The sequence below is a fragment of the Mytilus galloprovincialis genome, chromosome 1 (assembly GCF_965363235.1).
Source record: "Mytilus galloprovincialis chromosome 1, xbMytGall1.hap1.1, whole genome shotgun sequence".
Taxonomy (NCBI): domain Eukaryota; kingdom Metazoa; phylum Mollusca; class Bivalvia; order Mytilida; family Mytilidae; genus Mytilus; species Mytilus galloprovincialis.
In genome coordinates, this window is record NC_134838.1 from 19,710,946 (window position 1) to 19,735,246 (window position 24,301).

General features: G+C 32.5%; 1 long non-coding RNA gene across 1 annotated transcript in view; it reads right to left on the reverse strand.

Moving 5' to 3' along the window:
* Positions 1-352: 352 nt before the first annotated feature.
* The window catches only part of LOC143071683 (uncharacterized), a 47,262-nt gene continuing 23,313 nt past the window's right edge, over positions 353-24,301 (reverse strand). The window contains exons 2-3 of the long non-coding RNA XR_012976955.1: positions 21,047-21,142; positions 353-950 (exon numbers count right to left, since the gene is read on the reverse strand). This is a non-coding gene — a long non-coding RNA (uncharacterized LOC143071683). The remainder of the gene's footprint in view (positions 951-21,046; positions 21,143-24,301) is intronic.

Genomic DNA, 24,301 nt, shown 5'->3' on the forward strand with positions numbered 1-24,301 from the left:
TTATGTTATGCTTTGTATTCTGTTGTTTGACTTTTGGTCTTTTTCTGCCATGGTTTTGTCACTTTATTTTCAACTTATGTGAGAGTTTGGAGTCTTTTTGGTATATTTTGTGTCTCTTTTGGTGTTTAAATGATTGATATATGTTTTCTTATTTCCAGTAATTAATCTATAACAGAGAGTAAACATATAATATTTCCTTAAGAATAATATTAAAAAAATACGTACCTGTCGTCTATTAGTAATACTTGAAAATTGACATCGGGCTAGCTTTGTCAAAAACTCTAAAAATCCCCTGTGCATAAAACAGTACAATATAGGATTTTGTGCACTATGAGAATGTGCTAATAGCAAGGCAAATGGGTATAACTTGGCCAGAGTATTTCGGTAATCCTCATAGAAATCAGTTCCCATAATGATAATAAAATATGGAAGCCAACACAAAGCAAACAGTACAGAAATTATAATCATCATTCGGGCAAGTTTTCTTCTACTTGCCATTACTTTTACATCATTACTTATAACAGAATTAGCACGATTCAGTGCGTGATTTTGTCTGCAAAGACTGCAGCCAATCAAAGAATATAGAGCCACAACAATAAATCCAGGAATTATATATACTATAAACAACAAAAAAATATCATAGGCAATTTTATCCGAGGTAGATGGCCAATCTTCCTGGCATGTTTCACTGTGAAATGACGGGATTTCCTGAGTTCCATTGAACAGATAGTCTGTACTATTAAAAATAAATACGTGCTGTTCTACGACTAGTCGCTTATACATAACCATAGGACACATTATGATTATTGCTAATATCCATGTTACTGCTATAGCGACCTTAACGTTGAATTCATTACATATTCTCCGTACTTTCATGGGGTGTCTAATAGCAAAATATCGTTCTGTACCCATACAAACAATGGTTATAACACTCCCTTCTATCGATACCCCTGAAAGAGATGAAATAAATATTGATTTGTTTTAATTTTATTGTGTACATATATAAAAAAAAAGGATTGGAATACAGCTTACTTACTGTTTTTTATTTTGAATTCGACCATAACCTAGGAGTCGTTTTGATCAGAACGTGCGTCTGACATACAAAATTATTGAGTTGTTAAAAAAATATACACACTGTTGAAATGGCCAAAGCTTGCGAAGATTTCACCCAATCACAGCTGATTAGAGTATTGTTAAGATAGGTTGTAGTGTTATAAATTGGCTCGTCAGAATCACTCAATGCTTCTCTTCGTGTTCTTCATTTTTATGCTGAAATCTCGGGACTTAAGGTTAATATAGAAAAAAAATTGATTATTAGTAGGGAGCAAAAACCAAAGCCCAGATCAAATGTGTGTTAAGTGGGAATTGAAATGGAGCTCCAGTAATTTAAGCTCTTTGGAATTATTTTTTCAGTCATGTCGTTGTCTGTTAATTTTCGGCATATGAGTTTGAATGTCCCTTTTGTATCTTTCGCCCCTCTTTTAAGAAGACCTGTTTTTAAACCATTAATGATAGAAGGGATACATACTACTCTTTTTAGACTTTTTGATCATCAAGGAACTAAAGGTTTCAGGACTATAAATTTTTTAGGCCTAAGGTACCTTCAGAAAATCGTTTCTTGCACACCAACTATGTATGATGGTATTTTCATTTGGCATGACTTTATTTTTTAGAATATAGATATAGTGGTGACTTTTATTGCAATAAATTTACTAGAGGCTCCCAAGAGCCTGTGTCGCCCATATTTGTCGGAACATATCAAGCAAAGGTTCCCCTCAACATTGTAGATGAAAATAGAATTTATGATAAAAAAAAAACCCCGTTTTGTTGATCTTGAACTTCTGATGATTTTTTTTTTAATTCTGTTTAGTATCTATTTATCTGTTTTAGTTTTTGCTAAAAGCACAAAAAGGGTTAACAAATTTTTCATTTAAGGATAATCACTCCTATAAAGAGTGACAGTCTACTAACAATATTTGTAAATTTTGTTTTGAGAGAAGATCATGACTTGCTGATCAACGTCTTTGAAGAGCAGTAACTCTATTAAGGAGTCGTCTGACATTTCTTCCATATTTTCATCGTTGTAGATTTTGATTTGCTGATAAGATAGGCCTAGCTAAGTTTCTTTCTGTCTATTATAACTTTTAAGATATAAGGAAAACAAAATTAGTGGTAAAAATTTCATCAAAGGGCAAAAGCTCTAATAAAAAGTCGACTGATTATTTAGACCGTGTTAACTTATTTGTAGAACGTGTTTTGCTGATCATTTTTGCTATTAAAAGTTTCTCTTCATCTTTTAAAGTTTTAAAGATAGTAGGCAGAAAAGAAATATAAAACTTATTTTTTTTTATTGAAATGAAATATGTCCTTTGAGAAATCGACTGACAGTTTTGACTTATAATGCACCTTGTTAAGACAAATGTCAGGAAATTCTTAAAATCTTTCAAAGGCATTTTCGAATTGATAATTTTTGCTCTCAATGGTCAAAAACAATATTATATAGAAACTAAAATATCAGAAAAAAACTTAAAGAAAACAGTACTGGCTTTTCTTCTAAATCGTAACATAGTATATGTATTACCCTTGAACTAACTACATAAAATATTTTTTCTCTCTCGTCAAACCATGATGTATCTTGTCTGGACAATGTATATTTATGTTCAAGTATATATATGGCCTCGAACTTTTCTGAAGATTTCAGTCATAAAACATAATTAAACATAATAATCTATGATGTACTTTCTTGTAGACGAGATCGTTCAATAATTACCTCGAGGAACTTAACATTGTTATACGATAGGTCGTGATTAAACAAAGAAACCAAACATCTTAATGCTTTTAGTACCTTTATTGATGGGATAATTGTACAGTATTGACTTTCGCCAGTCTTTTTATTCATGCTTATAGGAATCATCCAGACCGTAATTATTCGATGAAAGATCATTTAAAAGTCAGCGACTAGGTTTTTGCGAATAAAAGCTCTGGTCAATAGTAATATCGTTCACTTGTTGCTTGTGTTTGCAAGAAGCAAACACTGAATTTCTAATACTAATGTATAGCCATTATTTATAAACAATAAGCGCATATGATACAAAAGATATATGAGGGTGCTATTTCCTTGAAATATGGACAAAAAAAAATCAATTTGGTATACAATTTCGTATTATAGAAACAACACAAAACCTTTATGGCTTAAAGGAAAACAACTTCCAATGCATTTATAATGTACTAGTTGGTAAGTTCATCGGAAGGTACCACGACCTTGTTGATGAATATTCCATATCAACTCCACAAATAATGCACCATGGTATTGAAGTATGAACTCTGAGTACTGACGTTATTTATCATCTTAATTAATTAATAATTATAGTATTATTTTAATTGTCATTTCGAAAATTACTTTTATTGTTAAGTCTGTATTTGATGATATCCATTTGACGATGCTCGGTACTAATACATCCCGTCATTGTGTTATTGTTCAATAGTAAATTTTTGTATTCTTGTCTTTCATTTACACCTATGCGCTTTGTTTAAATGCTTTAAGTGTTTCTTTGTTACATTTGTGTTTGCTTTTATAGTGAATAAAATGAAATCACAATGTTGACAATTGTTCCCCTATTTTGACATTTTTACCTTTTATGTACACATTGTCAATATAATGGAATTTAATAAGAATGTCGTACGAGTGAAAGGTTTAGCTAGCTATAAAACCAGCTTTAATCCATCACTTTGTACATACGAAAATGCCTGTACGGGACTTTCCGTTTTGAATCTACCTCGGAGTCCGGTATTTTTGTTATTTTACTCTCACTTTTACTTTAACTTTACAACCAATAGTTTAGTTTTTAGTATTACAAATCTAATCTTAAATCAATCCTGATTCTGTCTTATTTTTGGGAAATATTTTTACAAATTCAAATGTGAAGTCACTTTGTGTGTTTTTTTAGAATTTCAAAGCTGACGTCACTTTGTGCGTTGGTCTTTGGCTAACCTGGCTGTGTATTACGTTGTTTTATGTAATGTATCCTTTTTTATTCTGTAGTTAGTCTTTTTTTATAAAATTTACTGTTTGTAAAAGTATGAATTATTCTAAATAATAAGGATGTTTTTATCCCAGGCAGAAAACCCTAGCCGTATTGGGCACAATTGTTTGAAACTTTTGGTCCTCAGTGCTCTTTAACTTTGTACTTGTTTTGGCTTTCGAACTTTTTTCATCTGAGCGTCACTGGTTAGTCTTGTGTGGATGAAACGTACGTCTGGCGTATTAAATTTTAAACCTGGTACCATTTATTAGCTATTATTCGTGTGGTTTTCTGTCCTACATGTTCTCCCATTTATTTGTATTTGTATGTTTGGCATGCCACAAAATCAGGTTCAACCCACCATTTTTTTTTAAATGTCCTGTAGCAAGTCAGGAAAATGGCAATTGTTATATTATAGTTCGTTTCTGTGTGTGTTACATTTTAATGTTGTGTTTCCCTCAGTTTTAGTTTGTAACCTGGATTTGATTTTTTTCTCTATCGATTTATTAGTTTCGAACCACGGCATACTACTGTTGTCTTTATTTAACTCCAAGTATGTGGAAACTATTTTTTTTTATTCAACTTGAATTGAATAAAGCGAAAAACTGTCAATAATATCATCAAATTTGCACCCCCAAAAATTTTTAATTCATTGTAAAAATTGTGAACTGACTATGACCCTCTTATCGCAGATTTGATTTTTCAAAACACAAATCACAGTTTATGACTTGCTTTATTTAAGATGAAACGTTACAACCCCCATTAGATCTGTAGATACTAATATGATAAGTTCTTTTTGAATTATCCAGATTTTCTTTAATATATCAATGAATGTTATACCTCTCTTAATAAAAATAATCATCAAAGATACCAGGCTTTAATTTAATATGACAGACGTGCTTTTAGTCTACACAAGGCTCATAAGTGGTACTCGAATGAAAACAGTTGTAAAATCAAATCAATTCAGAAGTTGAAGACCATCGAAAACCTAATATAAAAATTGACTAATTTCCACAAGGAAAGTCTGGTAAAGCATAAGGTACATTTAGGAGTGCAGTTACTGACAAAAGAGTTACAGATGTTGAAGAAAGACAGTTGGAGTTGCATATAGTTCAAGATCGGTACACATCTAGGTACGCTTTATAACATTTCACAACAAAACTGTCTAAAGTAAAGACAATTATCGCTTAGGAAAACTGTTTACAATAGAAGATCCATATCTTGAATCTTGTGGAATCATCATGCAAACTTTGTATAGTCTTGAATAAAATTGTTGGAGTCACACATTACATCAGCGATGTACCCCATACCAATTGCAGTGACAAATATGATACTCTCATATGTGAAACCTCAGAACAAATTTCAAAAGAAAATACACATCTTCAATCTATTTTTAAGCGCTTCATTCAAGTTTATAACATTGATAATTACTTTAAAAAATACCGAAGTACAATTCAGAACGGAAAGTCCTTTATAAAATTGCAAAATCTAAATTTCCAATACATCAAATGAATGGCAAACAACTGTCATATTACTGAATTAGAACATACACTTCCTTTTGTGGAATTTTTGTGGATTAAACCTGGTTTCATGGCTAGCTAAACCCCTCACTTGTATAACCGTCGCATATAATTGCATTATATTCACAACAATGAATGAGCAAAACGACCAGACATGATAGGTGAAAGTGTAAAAACATGGAGCATAGAGTCAACATTGAAATATAATCTGAATCACCATAAAAAGAAATAAATAATTCGACAAAGAAAAACAAATTGGCATATACACATTCTACGGACAAAGTACATAATCAAAAAAGAAAAAAGAAAATAATAAACTAGTATCTCAATTGTTTGTAAAACAATTGAAAGGTCTTTCCTGTAAAAGTGATGTTTTCGTATTGTATTTTGTATGACCTTTCGTTTGATATACGACAAGCACACCTTCTGAAACTTTTCGCTTTTTACACTTAATGACCTCATCCGTATACATTTTTGAGATCGGAATTATGGTATATGGAACAGAGTAGATGAGCTTTCGTTTCATATGCGACAGCACCATGTTCTTGAAAGTTTGATTTTTGCACTAAATAACCCTATCCAACAAATTTTTGGAGGTCAGGAATTTGATATTTCAAATGTACACATCATGACCTTTCATTTGATATACAACAACCCTACCTTAATAGAACATTTATTTTTTGCACTCAATGACCCCATCCAACCCATTTTTGGGAGACGTCAATTTGAAATTTGAAATGTACGCTTTATGTTCTTTCATTTGATATGCGACAACCTTACCATCTGAGAAATTTGAATGTTTGCACTAAATGACCCTACCCGTCCCCCTGGGATGAAAAGGGGGTTTAAAATTTTCATTTTTAAGTAGAGTTTATTAAGACCTGTAATTTGATATATCAGATGACCCCATTTGACAAAGTGCAAATAATGATGCAATATCAATTATATAAATAGAAGTTATGAAACTTACAAAGTCAATGCAAAACTTGAAAATTTCAAATTGAATTTTGGGTGTTTTTTTCCATGGAATGTTTTTGGTATTTGGTCAAACATATAACTATGTCAACCTCTTCAATTTCTAAAACATTTTAAGTGGTAAGCTCTTGATGATTCAGAAATACATGCCTCCGCTCGAAAAACTTCAAACTGCATTATCTCGAAAACGACAATAGATATCTCAAATCTGTTAAATGATAAATGATCTACAGTTGAAGGACAACATTATAAAAAAAGAATTGGGACAATTTCAAAGTTCACCAAGGTCACAATTAATCATCAAATATATAATGCAATACAAAACTTGAGAACCGGAAGTCGTAGAGACATGGGACTATCACCATTCAACTCAGGACCACTTGACCTTTCAAATATTACAAGGTCAAGGTCATAGTAAAATGTGAAGGTCAAGATGAAATTTCATCATGACCTGACATTGACCTCAAATTGAAGGTCTTGAACTACTGATCATCTTTGCAGTTTATAGTAGGTTGATATCTGTTACCTTTAAAAAGATATACACACACTACTATACTTTTAAGAATCATCCCGTCGTAACTTTTAAACAGACAGTCGGACTCTTTTGAGGTCAGTGTATAAAATGTAGAGCTCGTCGAGAGGAACATTTTATTTGCTGTAAGTATGCAGCAAACTCTTATCGTTTTCTTAATATGAAAGCTTGAAATTCCAGCTTAATTTTTTTTTGCACTCGGTGACCTTTGACCTTGGGTGCAAATTAAAGGTCACATGAACTTAAGATTATTGGTGTAGGTCCCAAGTCTTTACGACTTCCGGTTCTCGAGATACAATTTTTCAAAAATTGTTTATATTTTTTCAAGGGAAATAACTCCTTATAAGGGTTAACAACAAAATGATTGTATATGTTAATTAACATTGCCATCTGGTCCTGTACATGTTGCCGTTTTCAAATCGATTCTATCTTAAATACTTCTTGAGAAAAATGTAAAAGAAAAAAATTGCTTCAAGGGGACATAACTCTCATAGGGAATGATGAAATCCTTAGCAGCCTCATATGGTAACACATCATGATGAGATCTAACTATTGTCCAAATAAGGTCATGATATCTTCAAAAACAACGAGGGGGGGGCCATGTCGAAAAAAACCAATAAAAGGGAGATAACTTCTAAAGAGGATGATGAAATCCTACACAGCCTCATCTGGTAATACTTCATGATGAGGTCTACCGATGGTCCATATTTGGTCTTGATAACTCCAATAGAAACAAGGGGAGGCCATGTTAAACAAATGCTGGATGAAAGAAAAAAAAAAAAAAAAAACTAGTATCTCAATTGTTTGTAAAACAATTGAAAGGTCTTTCCTGTAAAAGTGAGGTTTTCGTAATGTACTTTGTATGACCTTTCGTTTGATATACGACAAGCATCCTCATGACCTCATCCGCCTACATTTTTGAGATCGGAAGTATGATATATGCAACACAGTGTAGATGAGCTTTCATTTGATATGCGACAACGCCATGTTCTAGAAAGTTTGATTTTTGCACTTAATAACCCTATCCAAGTAATTTTTGGAGGTCGGGAATTTCATATATCAAATGTACACATCATGACCTTTCATTTGATATACAACAACCCTATCTTAAAACAAAATTTAATGTTTGCACTCAATAACCCCATCCAACCCATTTTTGGGAGACGTCAATTTGAAATTTGAAATGTACACTTTATGTTCTTTCATTTGATATGCGACAACCTTACCATCTGAGAAATTTAATTTTTTGCACTAAATGACCCCACCCGTCCCCCTGGGATGAAAAGGGTGTTTAAAATTTTCATTTATAAGTAGTTTATTAAGACCTTCAATTTGATATATCAGATGACCCCATTTTACAAAGTGCAAAAAATGATGCAATATCAACTATATAAATAGAAGTTATGAAACTAACTAAGTCAATGCAAAACATGAAAATTTCAAATTGAATTTTTGGCGGTTTTTTTTCCATGGAATGTTTTTGGCATTTGGTTAAACATATAACTATGTTAACTTCTACATTTTCTAAAACATTTTAAGTGGTAAGCTGTTGTTGATTCAGAAATACACGCCTCCGCTCGCAAAACTTCGAACTGCATTATCTCTAAAACGACAATAGATATCTCAAATCTGTTAAATGATAAATGATCTACAGTTGAAGGACAACATTATAGAAAAAGAATTGAGACAATTTCAAAGTTCACCAAGGTCACAATTAATCATCAAATATATGATGCAATACCAAACTTAAGAACCAGAAGTCGTAGAGACATTGGACTAGCACCATTCAACTCAGGACCACTTGACCTTTCAACTATCACAAGGTCAAGGTCATAGTATACTGTGAAGGTCAAGGTGAAATTTCATCATAACCTGACATTGACCTCAAACTGAAGGTCTTGTCTTACTGATCATCTTTGCAGTTTATAGTAGGTTGATATATGTTACCTTTAAAAAGATATACACACAAAACTACACTTTTAAGAATCATCCCGTTGTAACTTTTAAACAGACAGTCGGACATTTTTGGGCTTATTGTATAAAATGTAGAGCTCGTCGAGAGGAACAATTTACACGCTGTATGTATGCAGCAAAGTCTTATCGTTTTTCTAATATGTAAGCTTGAAATTGCAGCGTAATTTTTTTTTGCACTCAGTGACCTTTGAACTTGACTGCATATTAAAGGTCACATGAATTAAAGAGTATTGGTGAAGGTCCCAAGTCTCTACGACTTCTGGTTCTCGAAATACAATTTTTTTTAAATTATGTACAATTTTTCAAGGGGAATAACTCCTTATAAGGGTTAATAACAAAATGATTGTACATGTTTATTAACATTGCCATCTGTTCCTGTACATGTTGCCGTTTTCAAATCGATTCTATCTCTTATACTTTTTGAGAAAAATGCAAAGGAAAGAAATTGTTTCAAGGGGATATAACTCTCATAGGGGATGATGAAATCCTTTGCAGCCTCATATGGTAATACATCAGGATTAGATCTACCTATTGTCCAAATAAAGTCATGATATCTTCAAAAACAACGAAGGGGGGCCATGTTGAAAAAAATCAATATAAGGGAGATAACTTCTCAAGGGGATGATGAAATCCTACAAAAGTTCATCTGGTACAACTTCATGATGAGGTCTATCGATGGTTCAAATTTGGTATTGATAACTGCAATAGAAGCGGTAGGAGGGCTTACCAAAAAAATGCTGGAAGAAAAAAAAAAAAAAAACATTAGAAAAACAATAAGGTCTTTCCTCACGAAGGGGAAAGACCTTAAAAAAACATTAGAAAAACAATAAGGTCTTTCCCATGTAGGGGAAAGACCTTAAATATACGACAAGCATACCTTCTGAAACTTTTCTCTTTTAACACTAAATGACCTCATCCGGCTACATTTTTGAGATCGGAAGTATGATATATGTAACATAGAGTAGATGAGCTTTCATTTGATATGCGACAACGCCTTGTTCTAGAAAGTTTGATTTTTGCACTTAATAACCCTATCCAACTAATTTTTGGAGGTCAGAAATTTGATATTTCAAATGTACACATCATGACCTTTCATTTGATATACAACAACCCTATCTTAAAAGAAAATTTATTTTTTGCACTCAATAACCCCATCCAACCCATTTTTGGGAGACGTCAATTTGAAATTTGAAATGTACGCTTTATGTTCTTTCATTTGATATGCGACAACCTTACCATCTGAGAAATTTGAATGTTTGCACTAAATGACCCCACCCGTCCCCCTGGGATGAAATGGGGGTTTAAAATTTTCATTTTTAAGTAGACTTTATCAAGACCTTCAATTTGATATATCAGATGACCCCATTTGACAAAGTGCAAATAATGATGCAATATCAACTCTATAAATAAAAGTTATGAAACTTACATAGTCAATGCAAAACTTGAAAATTTCAAATTAATTTTTTGGTGTTTTTTTCCATGGAATGTTTTTGGTATTTGGGCAAACATATAACTATATTAACCTCTTCAATTTCTAAAACATTTTAAGTGGTAAGCTCTTGTTGATTCAGGAATACACGCCTCCGCTCGCAAAACTTCAAACTGCATTATCTCTAAAACGACAATAGATATCTCAAATCTGTTAAATGGTAAATGATCTGCAGTTAAAGGACAACATTATAGAAAAAGAATTGGGACAATTTCGAAGTTCACCAAGGTCACAATTAATCATCAAATATATGATGCAATACTAAACTTAAGAACCGGAAGTCGTAGAGACATGAGACTAGCACCATTCAACTCAGGACCACTTAAACTTTCAACTATCACAAGGTCAAGGTCATTGTATACTGTGAAAGTCAAGGTGAAATTTTATCATGACCTGACATTGACCTCAAATTGAAGGTCTTGAATTACTGATCATCTTTGCACTTTATGGTAGGTTGATATCTGTTACATTTAAAAAGATATACACACAATACTATATTTTTAAGAATCATCCCGTTGTAACTTTTGAACAGACGGTCGGACGTTTTTGGGCTTATTGTATAAAATGTAGAGCTCGTCGAGAAGAACATTTTATGCGCTGTATGTATGCAGCAAAGTCTTATCGTTTTCCTAATATGTAAGCTTGAAATTGCAGCGTAATTTTTTTTTTGCACTCGGTGACCTTTGACCTTAGGTGCATATTAAAGGTCATATGAATTCAAGATTATTGGTGAAGGTTCCAAGTCTCTATGACTTCTGGTTCTCGAAATAGAACTTTTCAAAAAATATTTATAATTTTTAAAGGGAAATAACTCCTTATCAGGCTTAGTAACAAATTAATTGTTTATGTTTATAAACATTGCCATCTGTTCTTGTATATGCTGCCATTTTCAAATCGATTCTATCTCTAATAATTTTAAAGAAAAATACAAATAAAAGAAATTGCTTCAAGGGGATATAACTCTCAAAGGAGATGATGAAATCCTATGCAGCCTCATATGGTAATACATCATGATAATATCTACCTATTGTCTAAATAAGGTCATGATATCTTTTAAAACATTTAGGGGATGCCATGTTGAAAAAAATCAATAAAAGGGAGATGACTTCTAAAGGGGATGATGAAATCCTACAAAAGTTCATCTGGCAAAAGTTCATGATGAGGTCTATCGATGGTTCAAATTTGGTATTGATAACTCCAATAGAAGCGGTAGGAGGGCGTGCCAAACAAATGCTGGAAGGAAAAAAAAAAGAAAAAAAAACATTAGAAAAACAACTAGTATCTCAATTGTTTGTAAAACAATTGAAAGGTCTTTCCTGTAAAAGTGATGTTTTCGCAATGTACTTTGTACGACCTTTCGTTTGATATACGACAAGCATACCTTCTGAAACTTTTTGCTTTTAACACTTAATGACCTCATCCGCCTACATTTTTGAGATTGGAATTATGATATATGTAACATAGAGTAGATGAGCTTTCATTTGATATGCAGCAACGCCATGTTCTAGAAAGTTTGATTTTTGCACTTAATAACCCTATCCAACTAATTTTTGGAGGTCGAGATTTGATATTTCAAATGTACATAGCATGACCTTTCATTTAATATACAACAACCCTATCTTAAAAAAACATTTATTTTTTGCACTCAATGACCCCATCCAGCCCATTTTTGGGAGACGTCAATTTGAAATTTGAAATGTACACTTTATGTTCTTTCATTTGATATGCGACAACCTTACCATCTGAGAAATTTGAATGTTTGCACTAAATGACCCAACCCGTCCCCCTTGGATGAAAAGGGGGTTTAAAATTTTCATTTGTAAGTAGAGTTTATTAAGACCTTCAATTTGATATATCAGATGACCCCATTTGACAAATTTCAAATAATGATGCAATATCAACTATATAAATAGAAGTTATGAAACTTACAAAGTCAATGCAAAACTTGAAAATTTCAAATTGATTTTTTGGTGTTTTTTTCCATGGAATGTTTTTGGTATTTGGTCAAACATATAACTATGTTAACCTCTTCAATTTCTAAAACATTTTAAGTGGTAAGCTCTTGTTGATTCAGAAATACATGCCTCCGCTCGCAAAACTTCAAACTGCATTATCTCTAAAACGACAATAGATATCTCAAATCTGTTAAATGATAAATGATCTGCAGTTAAAGGACAACATTATAGAAAAAGAATTGGGACAATTTTAAAGTTCACCAAGGTCATAATTAATCATCAAATATATGATGCAATACCAAACTTAAGAACCGGAAGTCGTAGAGACATGGGACTAGCACCATTCAACTCAGGACCACTTGACCTTTCAAATATCACAAGGTCAAGGTCATAGTATACTGTGAAGGTCAAGGTGAAATTTCATCATGACCTGACATTGACCTCAAATTGAAGGTCTTGAATTACTGATCATCTTTGCAGTTTATAGTAGGTTAATATCTGTTACCTTTAAAAAGATATACACAAAATACTATACTTTTAAGAATCATCCCGTTGTAACTTTTGAACAGACGGTCGGACATTTTTGGGCTTATTACATAAAATGTAGAGCTCGTCGAGAGGAACATTTTATACGCTGTAAGTATGCAGCAAACTCTTATCGTTTTCTTAATATGCAAGCTTTAAATTGCAGCGTAATTTTTTTTTGCACTTGGTGACCTTTGACCTTGTATGCATATTGAAGGTCACATGCAGTAAAGGTTATTGGTGAAGGTCCCAGGTCTGTACGACTTCCGGTTCTCGAAATAGATTTTTTTAAAATTGTGTACAATTTTTCAAGGGGGATAACTCCTTATAAGGGTTAATAACAAAATGATTGTACATGTTCATTAACATTGCCATCCGTTCCTGTACATGTTGCCGTTTTCAAATCAATTCTATCTCTAATACTTTTTGAGAAAAATGCAAAGGAAAGAAATTGCTTCAAGGGGATATAACTCTCATAGGGGACGATGCAATCCTATTCAACCTCATATGGTAATACATCATGATGAGATCTACCTATTGTTAAAAAAGGGTAATGATATCTTGAAAAACAACGAGAGGGGGCTATGTTGAAAAAAACTAATAAAAGGGAGATAACTTATAAAGGGGATGATGAAATCCTTAACAGGGTCATCTGGTTATACCTCATGATGAGGTTTATCGATGGTCCATGTTTGGTCTTGATAACTTCAAAAGAAACATGGGGAGGCCATGCCAAAAAAATGTTGGAAGAAAAAAAAAGAAAAACTAGTATCTCAATTGTTTGTAAAACAATTGACAGGTCTTTCCTGTAAAAATGATGTTTTCGTAATGTGCTTTGTACGACCTTTCGTTTGATATACGACAAGCATACCTTCTGAAACTTTTTGCTTTTTACACTAAATGACCCCATCCGCCTACATTTTCGAGATCGAAAGTATAATATAGGTAATGTAGACTTGATGATCTTTCAATTGATATGCGACAACGCCATGTTCTAGAAAGTTTGATTTTTGCACTTAATAACCCCATCCAACTAATTTTTGGAGGTTGGGAATTTGATATTCGAAATGTACACATCATAACCTTTCATTTGAAATACAACAACCCTATCTTATAAGAAAAGGTATTTTCTGCACTCAATGACCCCACCCAACCATTTTTTTGGGGTAGTCAATTTGAAATTTGAAATGTACGCTTTATGTTCTTTCATTTGATATGCGACAACCTCACCATCTGACAAATTTGAATTTTTGCACTAAATGACCCCCTCCTTCCCCCTGGGATAAAAAAGGGGGGTTTAAAATTTTTATCTTTGAGTAGAGTTTATTGAGACCTTCAATTTAATATATCAAATGACCCCATTTGACAAAGTGCCAAAAATGATGCAATATCAACTATATAAATAGAACTTATGAAACTCACAAAGTCAATGCAAAACCGGAAATTTTCAAATGGATTTTTTGGTGTTTTTTTTCCATGGAATGTTTTTGGTATTTGGTCAAACATATAACTATGTTAACCTCTCCAATTTCTAAAACATTTTAAGTGGTAAGGTGTTGTCGATTCCGAAATACATGCTCCCGCTCGCAAAATTTCAAACTGCATTATCTTGCAAACGACAATAGATATCTCAAATCTGTTAAATGATAAATGATCTGCAAGTGAATGACAACATTGTAGAAAAGAAATTGGGACAACTCAAAAGTTTATCAAGGTCACAATGAATCATCAAATAATGATGCAATACTAAACTTGAGAACCGGAAGTCGTAGAGACATAGGACTACCACCATTCAACTCAGGACCACTTGACCTTTTTAATATCACAAGGTCAAGGTCATTGTATAATGTGAAGGTCAAGGTGAAATTTCATCATGACCTGACATTGACCTCAAATTGAAGGTTTTGACTTACTGATCATCTTTGCAGTTTATAGTAGGTTGATATCTGTTACCTTTAAAAAGATATACACAAAATACTATACTTTTAAGAATCATCCTGTTGTAACTTTTGAACAGACAGTCGGACATTTTTGGACTGATCGTATACAATGTAGAGCTCGTCGAGAGGAACATTTTATACGCTGTATGTATGCAGCAAACTCTTATCGTTTTTCTAATATGTAAGCTTGAAATTGCAGCGTAAATTTTTTTTGCACTCAGTGACCTTTGACCTTGACTGCATTTTAAAGGTCACATTAATTAAAGATTATTGGTGAAGGTCCCAAGTTTCTATGACTTCTGGTTCTCGAAATACATTTTTTCTAAAATTATGTACAATTTTTCAAAGGGAATAACTCCTTATAAGGGTTTATAACAAAATGATTGTACATGTTCATTAACATTGCCATCTGTTCCTGTACATGTTGCCGTTTTCAAATCGATTCTATCTTTTATACTTTTTGAGAAAAATGCAAAGAAAAGAAATTGTTTCAAGGGGATATAACTCTCATAGGGGACGATAACAATCTATTCAGTCTCACATGGTAATACATCATGATGAGATCTACATTATGTCCAATTAAGGTCATGATATCTTCAAAACCAACGAGGGGGTGCCATGTTGAAAAAAATCAATAAAAGAGAGATAACTCCTAAAGGGGTTGATGAAATCCTTAACAGGGTCATTTGATAATACATCTTGGTGATGTCTAGCGATGGTCCATATTTGGTCTTAATAACTTCAACAGAAACAAGAGGCGGGCATGTCAAAAAAATGTTGGAAGAAAAAAAAGAAAAAAAAGAAAAAGAAAAAACATTAGAAAAACAATAAGGTCTTTCCCATGTAGGGGAAAGACCTTAAAAAAGAAAAAACACTAGTATCTCAATTGTTTGTAAAACAATTGAAAGGTCTTTCCTGTAAAAGTGATGTTTTCGTATTGTACTTTGTACGACCTTTCGTTTGATATACGACAAGCACACCTTCTGAAACTTTTCGCTTTTTACACTTAATGACCTCATCCGTCTACATTTTTGAGATCGGAATTATGATATATGGAACAGAGTAGATGAGCTTTCGTTTGATATGCGACAACACCATGTTCTTGAAAGTTTGATTTTTGCACTTAATAACCCTATCCAACAAATTTTTGGAGGTCGGGAATTTGATATTTCAAATGTACACATCATGACCTTTCATTTGATATACAACAACCCTACCTTAAAAGAACATTTATTTTTTGCACTAAATGACCCCATCCAACCCATTTTTGGGAGACGTCAATTTGAAATTTGAAATGTACGCTTTATGTTCTTTCATTTGATATGCGACAACCTTACCATCTGAGAAATTTGAATGTTTGCACTAAATGACCCCACCCGTCCCCCTTGGATGAAAAGGGGGTTTAAAATTTTCATTTTTAAGTAGAGTTTATTAAGACCTTCAATTTGATATGTCAGATGACCCCATTTGACAAAGTGCAAATAATGATGCAATATCAATTATATAAATAGAAGTTATGAAACTTACAAAGTCAATGCAAAACTTGAAAATTTCAAATTGATTTTTTGGTGTTTTTTTCCATGGAATGTTTTTGGTATTTGGTCAAACATATAACTATGTCAACCTCTTCAATTTCTAAAACATTTTAAGTGGTAAGCTCTTGATCATTCAGAAATACATGCCTCCGCTCGAAAAACTTCAAACTGCATTATCTCTAAAACGACAATAGATATCTCAAATCTGTTAAATGATAAATGATCTACAGTTGAAGGACAACATTATAAAAAAAGAATTGGGACAATTTCAAAGTTCACCAAGGTCACAATTAATCATCAAATATATGATGCAATACAAAACTTGAGAACCGGAAGTCGTAGAGACATGGGACTATCACCATTCAACTCAGGACCACTTGACCTTTCAAATATTACAAGGTCAAGGTCATAGTAAAATATGAAGGTCAAGGTGAAATTTCATCATGACCTGACATTGACCTCAAATTGAAGGTATTGAACTACTGATCATCTTTGCAGTTTATAGTAGGTTGATATCTGTTACCTTTAAAAAGATATACACACAGTACTATACTTTTAAGAATCATCCCGTTGTAACTTTTGAACAGACAGTCGGACTCTTTTGAGGTCAGTGTATAAAATGTAGAGCTCGTCGAGAGGAACATTTTATACGTTGTAAGTATGCAGCAAACTCTTATCGTTTTCTTAATATGAAAGCTTGAAATTGCAGCGTAATTTTTTTTTGCACTCGGTGACCTTTGACCTTGGGTGCAAATTAAAGGTCACATGAACTTAAGATTATTGGTGTAGGTCCCAAGTCTTTATGACTTCCGGTTCTCGAGATACAATTTTTCAAAAATTGTTTATATTTTTTCAAGGGAAATAACTCCTTATAAGGGTTAACAACAAAATGATTGTATATGTTAATTAACATTGCCATCTGTTCCTGTACATGTTGCCGTTTTCAAATCGATTCTATCTTGAATACTTTTTGAGAAAAATGTAAAAGAAAGAAATTGCTTCAAGGGGACATAACTCTCATAGGGAATGATGAAATCCTTAGCAGCCTCATATGGTAACACATCATGATGAGATCTAACTATTGTCCAAATAAGGTCATGATATCTTCAAAAACAACGAGGGGGGGCCATGTCGAAAAAAACCAATAAAAGGGAGATAACTTCTAAAGGGGATGATGAAATCCTACACAGCCTCATCTGGTAATACTTCATGATGAGGTCTACCGATGGTCCATATTTGGTCTTGATAACTCCAATAGAAACAAGGGGAGGCCATGTTAAACAAATGCTGGATGAAAAAAAAAAAAAAAAAAAAAAACTAGTATCTCAATTGTTTGTAAAACAATTGAAAGGTCTTTCCTGTAAAAGTGATGTTTTCGTATTGTATTTTGTATGACCTTTCGTTTGATATACGACAAGCATACCTTCTGAAACTTTTCGCTTTTTACACTTAATGACCTCATCCGCCTACATTTTTGAGATCGGAAGTATGATACATGTAACATAGAGTAGATGAGCTTTCATTTGATATGCGACAACGCCATGTTCTAGAAAGTTTGATTTTTGCACTTAATAACCCTATCTTACAAATTTTTGGAGGTCAGGAATTTGATATTTCAAATGTACACATCATGACCTTTCATTTGATATACAACAACCCTATCTTAAAAGCAAATTTATTTTTTGCACTCAATGACCCCATTCAACCAATTTTTGGGGACGTCAATTTGAAATTTGCAATGTACGCTTTACGTTCTTTCATTTGATATGCGACAACCTTACCATCTGAGAAATTTGAATTTTTGCACTAAATGACCCCACCCGTCCCCCTGGGATGAAAAGGGGGTTTAAAATTTTCATTTTTAAGTAGACTTTATTAAGGCCTTCAATTTGATATATCAGATGACCCCATTTGACAAAGTGCAAATAATGATGCAATATCAATTATATAAATAGAAGTTATGAAACTTACAAAGTCAATTCAAAACTTGAAAATTTCAAATTGAATTTTTGGCGTTATTTTCCATGGAATGTTTTTGGTATTTGGGCAAACATATAACTATATTAACTTCTTCAATTTCTAAAACATTTTAAGTAGTAAGCTCTTGATGATTCAGAAATACATGCCTCCGCTCGAAAAACTTCAAACTGCTTTATCTCTAAAACGACAATAGATATCTCAAATCTGTTAAATGATAAATGATCTACAGTTGAAGGACACCATTATAGAAAAAGAATTGGGACAATATTAAAGTTCACCAAGGTCACAATTAATCATCAAATATATGATGCAATACTAAACTTAAGAACCGGAAGTCGTAGAGACATGGGACTATCACCATTCAACTCAGGACCACTTTATCTTTCAACTATCACAAGGTCAAGGTCATTGTATACTGTGAAGGTCAAGGTGAAATTTCATCATGACCTGACATTGACCTCAAATTGAAGGTCTTGAATTACTGATCATCTTTGCACTTTATAGTAGGTTGATATCTGTTACATTTTAAAAGATATACACACAATACTATACTTTTAAGAATCATCCCGTTGTAACTTTTGAACAGACGGTCGGACATTTTTGGGCTTATTGTATAAAATGTAAAGCTTGTCGAGAAGAACATTTTATGCACTGTATGTATGCAGCAAAGTCTTATCGTTTTCCTAATATGTAAGCTTGAAATTGCAGCGTAAATTTTTTTGCAGTCGGTGACCTTTGACCTTAGGTGCATATTAAAGGTCATATGAATTTAAGATTATTGGTGAAGGTTCCAAGTCTCTATGACTTCTGGTTCTTGAAATAGAACTTTTCGAAAAATATTTATAATTTTTAAAGGGAAATAACTCCTTATAAGGCTTAGTAACAAATTAATTGTTTATGTTTATACACATTGCCATCTGTTCTTGTATATGCTGCCATTTTCAAATTGATTCTATCTCTAATACTTTTAAAGAAAAATACAAATAAAAGAAATTTCTTCAAGGGGATATAACTCTCAAAGGGGATGATGAAATCCTATGCAGCCTCATATGGAAATACATCATAATAATATCTACTTATTGTCTAAATAAGGTCATGATATCTTTTAAAACATTTAGGGGGGGCCATGTTGAAAAAAATCAATAAAAGGGAGATAACTTCTAAAGGGGATGATGAAATCCTACAAAAGTTCATGATGAGGTCTATCGATGGTTCAAATTTGGTATTGATAACTCCAATAGAAGCGGTAGGAGGGCGTGCCAAACAAATGCTGGAAGGAAAAAAAAAAGAAAAAAAAACATTAGAAAAACAATAAGGTCTTTCCTCGGGAAGAGGAAAGACCTTAAAAAATGACAATAGCACAATAACACAATGTCGGGATTATAAATACTGAGCCACGCCAAAAGTTCATTTAAGAAGACAACCAACCTCATCACCTAGATATATCATAGAGTCTAGTACTGACATAATCGCTAATGTCAACTTAAACTGAAAATAAGGCGGAGGACAGAAGGGTAAATGGGCGTAGTAGAGCGTTAATTGACAAACATCAAATATCTTAAGACCAGAAAGCACGGAGAAACATGGTTTTTAGTGCAATTCATTAGTGATAAAAAGTATGTTTTTTCAACAAAAATACGATTTATGATTAATAATATAAGATTTTCTGACATTTGACGACCGGATTATGGTAATGTTCCACTTCTTATACCATATTGGTTTAACTTATACTGTTTTGTCATTATTTTTAAATTACAAATTGCAATCGATAGGAGTTTTGATGTTAAGACGATTGATTATAATATATTTTTTGTAGAAAGTCTTGTAATTTCAGCAATTACTGTCAAAAAGTTCAATGGTGTAATCGTAATGACTGCAACATGTGGCTGACTAGCTTCAAGTGTTTTAATACTTAGTTGTTGTATGTTGTATACATATTGCACTTGCTTTCAGTTCCCTTTCAGAATCGTCGGATTTAAATTTAAATTTCAACATCAGTGGCAATAAAAGCCTGTATGTCAGATCAATTACACTCGCCGAATAAAACAGTAACAGATTACAAGAATTATTTATGCATTAGAATGTTATTGACTTTTTATTCTATGATAGTAATTTAGGCCTTCCGACGTCGTCATGTTAAAGCATAGCTGGTGCGATTCTTGAGTTCGCTCGACTTATCAAATGATCACTGACAGATTATAAAGCCACTAATATTAGAGCTGTAATTCATATCACATCTAATTTAGGAATGGTATATATATATATATATATATATATATATATAGTTCTTGTCAATTTGTTGAACAATTATCTGTTTTTCTTGACATTGTTGCCACTATTTCATATGTTTTGAATCTAAATCAAAATAAAATTGAACCGAATAGTTGCACTCATTAGCTTTTGAAACATACTTCTGATTATGGGTTTGGAGGAGAAATGCACGGATAGGCACCCGGCGTTCTTCCGTTTAGAGATCACGCTATTCCGATTATTTTCATACATTTTCATTACACCTACTGAATATTGATTAACTACCTTAAAGTCTATAGTTTGCAATTCTGTTTTTTGGTTTTTGAAATAATAATAATTCAAGTATTACCTTGCATAAAGTCTAAAGTACGGCACATGAAATCTCCGTAAATCCACACTGGGTATATCATTACTGTGACTGTCATTGGTATACAAACTATGGTAACTAAAATAAAGAGACAATCATGGTCAACTATATACATGTTATAACACTTCAGAGTCAATGTATTTTATGTGATCCCTGAAATAAATAATATAATAAGATCAGTACTAACATCTTTATTTAGTTTAAAATTACTATTAGAGTAAGGTACACATGGCAATTTCAACCACATCAATTTCACGTGAATTTAAATTCTTGTGAATCTGAAGTGAAGTTCATGCATATTTTTCTCATCAAACGAGCTCATACAAGAAACTCACTTGAATCTCATGTGAAACTCGCGTGAATTTCAAGTGAGAATTAATAAACAAAAAATAAAGAATCTCAAGAAACATCTTAATTTTCAAATTCATATAATTCTCAATTCATGTGAAATTCAGATGGTTTCGTGTATAAGCTCGTGTAAGGTGAATCTCACACGAATTTCATATGATATCAATGAGAGATTCAAGTGAGCATATCTTATAAAAAAGAAGATGTGGTATGATAGCCAATGAGACAACTGTCCACAAGAGACCAAAATGACACAGACGTTAACAACTATAGGTCACCGTACGGCCTTCAACAATGAGCAAAGCCCATACCGCATAGTAAGCTATAAAAGGCCCCGATAAGACAATGTAAAACAATTCAAACGAGAAAACTAACGGCCTTATTTATATAAAAAAAAAAATGAACGAAAAAACAAATATTTAACACATGAACAATCGACAACCCCTGAATTACAGGCTCCTGACTTGGGACAGGCATATACTAAAATAATGTGGCGGGGTTCAACATGTTAGCAGGATCCCAAACCTCCCACAACATAAGAACGAACTATAAAAATCATATCTTGACTGTATATGGTTTATATATAGAGAAAATCAACATCTAGTGCATTCAAATTGGTAACGAGTATGTTATTGCAATAAACCAATAACCATCCTCCCTAAATAAGAATTCTCACTTGTCATTCAATTAGATTTATATATAGATATTTATAACGCATCCAATATTCTTCCCTGACATATCTAGATAAAAAGGATAAAAAGAAATCAAATGTTATGAATAAATTATCAACTATTTGTGGTATATTGATTTTGTCTGATTAGTTTGGAGATCTGTTATGTAGATGTCAAATAGTGCTAATTGGCTATCTCTTTAGACACAAACTTGACTGGACATTGACCGTTTTTCTAGTTTTTTTGAAAAGATGTTAATTATTTCAATGCATAATTAAACTTGAGACAGACAACAACAGTTAATTAAAAGGCAGAAAGGTTACCAAAAATGTATACAGCAAACTAATTACTGAGGCATAATAATATCGAAGCAGTCAAAATGTCAGATAAATAAAACAAAAAATGCCCGTTAAGAGTTAAGGATAGGCCCCGTTGCTCGTAAGACCACAGACTTTTCATGGTATGTCCGCCTCTTCATGTGTAATACCACGAAATAATAGTACGACCAAATACAATTGCATACGAAAAAGGGTCGACAAGATATATTCCCTTTTTTAACATTTGTAGGAAATTGATCCTATATTTCATTGCAGTAACATATTTCTGATTCATAAACATATATCTTAGGTGTTTCAAAGCACCATTTTATTTATTTGATGTTTCTATAGAACATTTTGGCAACTTGAGGCTACATGGTTACTTAACCTTGTACGTAGGGGAAAAAGGGGTAAAATTTGATTGATTAACTTCCAGTTATGGTTATTTTCTATATACAATAAAATATTATGAGAAATTTTGTCTATAAAAACATACTGGGTAGGATAAAACTACTCATTCCAAGTATTTCTTTATTTGAAATAAAGATAAATTCTGCACAATCTTTTGAAACGTGCAAATTTAACAAAGACTAATAGGGGAAATCAATTGTGGTATTTCACCTCCAGATACATAATCAAATTACAGCTTGTGGTTGGAGAGAATAGAAATATCAAAATTACCAAACTTTATATTTTTTTTTATTAAAATATATATACATGTCCATAAACACTTAGTATTGCTTATCATTGAGAAAGTTTGACTTACACATTCATCTTTGAGCCATTGTTGGTTGACCTTCATATAATATAAGGTTTTTTACGCTCTTGAAAAGTTGGCAGTTTTAATAAGTTACTGATAGCGAACTATTTCTCTGCTTGATACAATAGCTAACGTATTGTTTTGTTATAAGCGTGGCATAATGATGTATACACAACTACGCTTATTACAAAACAATACGGTTTCCTACTTAAAATCACGTAATCTATAGACTCACATAAAGCAGAGATATGTATTAACTTGTCTTGCAATAACATAAACGGGACCAAATTTCCTGTACCAGATTTCCTGTACCAGATGCGCATTTCGACAATCAATGTCTCTTCATTGGTGCTCGAGGCTAAACCATTTAAAATTTCAAAGCTTATTAAAAGATAAAATGTTATAAACCAAAAAGGACAACATAGTATAGCCAAACCCATTTTTTGTTTTTTTTTATGATATAACATTAAATTATATACTGAAACGTTGTCAATATTTTTAGATTAAGTAATTAATCAAATCAAGTAATTGTGAATTAAAAATCTTGATATTGAAATTATTTTCATTTCTCTACATATTTAATAAATAATAATTAAATTACATGCACGTTTCACGAGAACCCTTTAATTTGATCGGCTCACAACAATCGAATCATAGAAAAATTCTCCATAACAAAATGAAATGTGACATTCGTTCTGACACGTGCTTCCACTGAAAAATCAAAACAACACGTTATATATAATTCATGCGTCCGAAGCGCTTATCGGATTTTTCCTTCACCAGTACTACGTTTAAGATCAAATATTTGAAAGCCAAGGATTTATTAGAACCGAACCAATTGTAGACCTGTATGACCAAAAATAACCAAATATAATAGCCATATCAACATAAGGCCAAATTTGTCTGAGGAATTTAAAACCTTAGTTTCTTTACAATTTCCAAATTTATAAACGGACTATTTTAGAAATGATTGTTATAAATCATATCAGTACAAAAGTACTGACTACTGAGCTGATGATCACCAGCAGAGGTATCTACCAAGTGATTTAAAAGATGAACAAGAGCTGTCAAAATGACAGTAAACCGGATTCTTTAACATTTATTTGTGTTCTGGCATTTATCAATATACCAAAACTCCTAA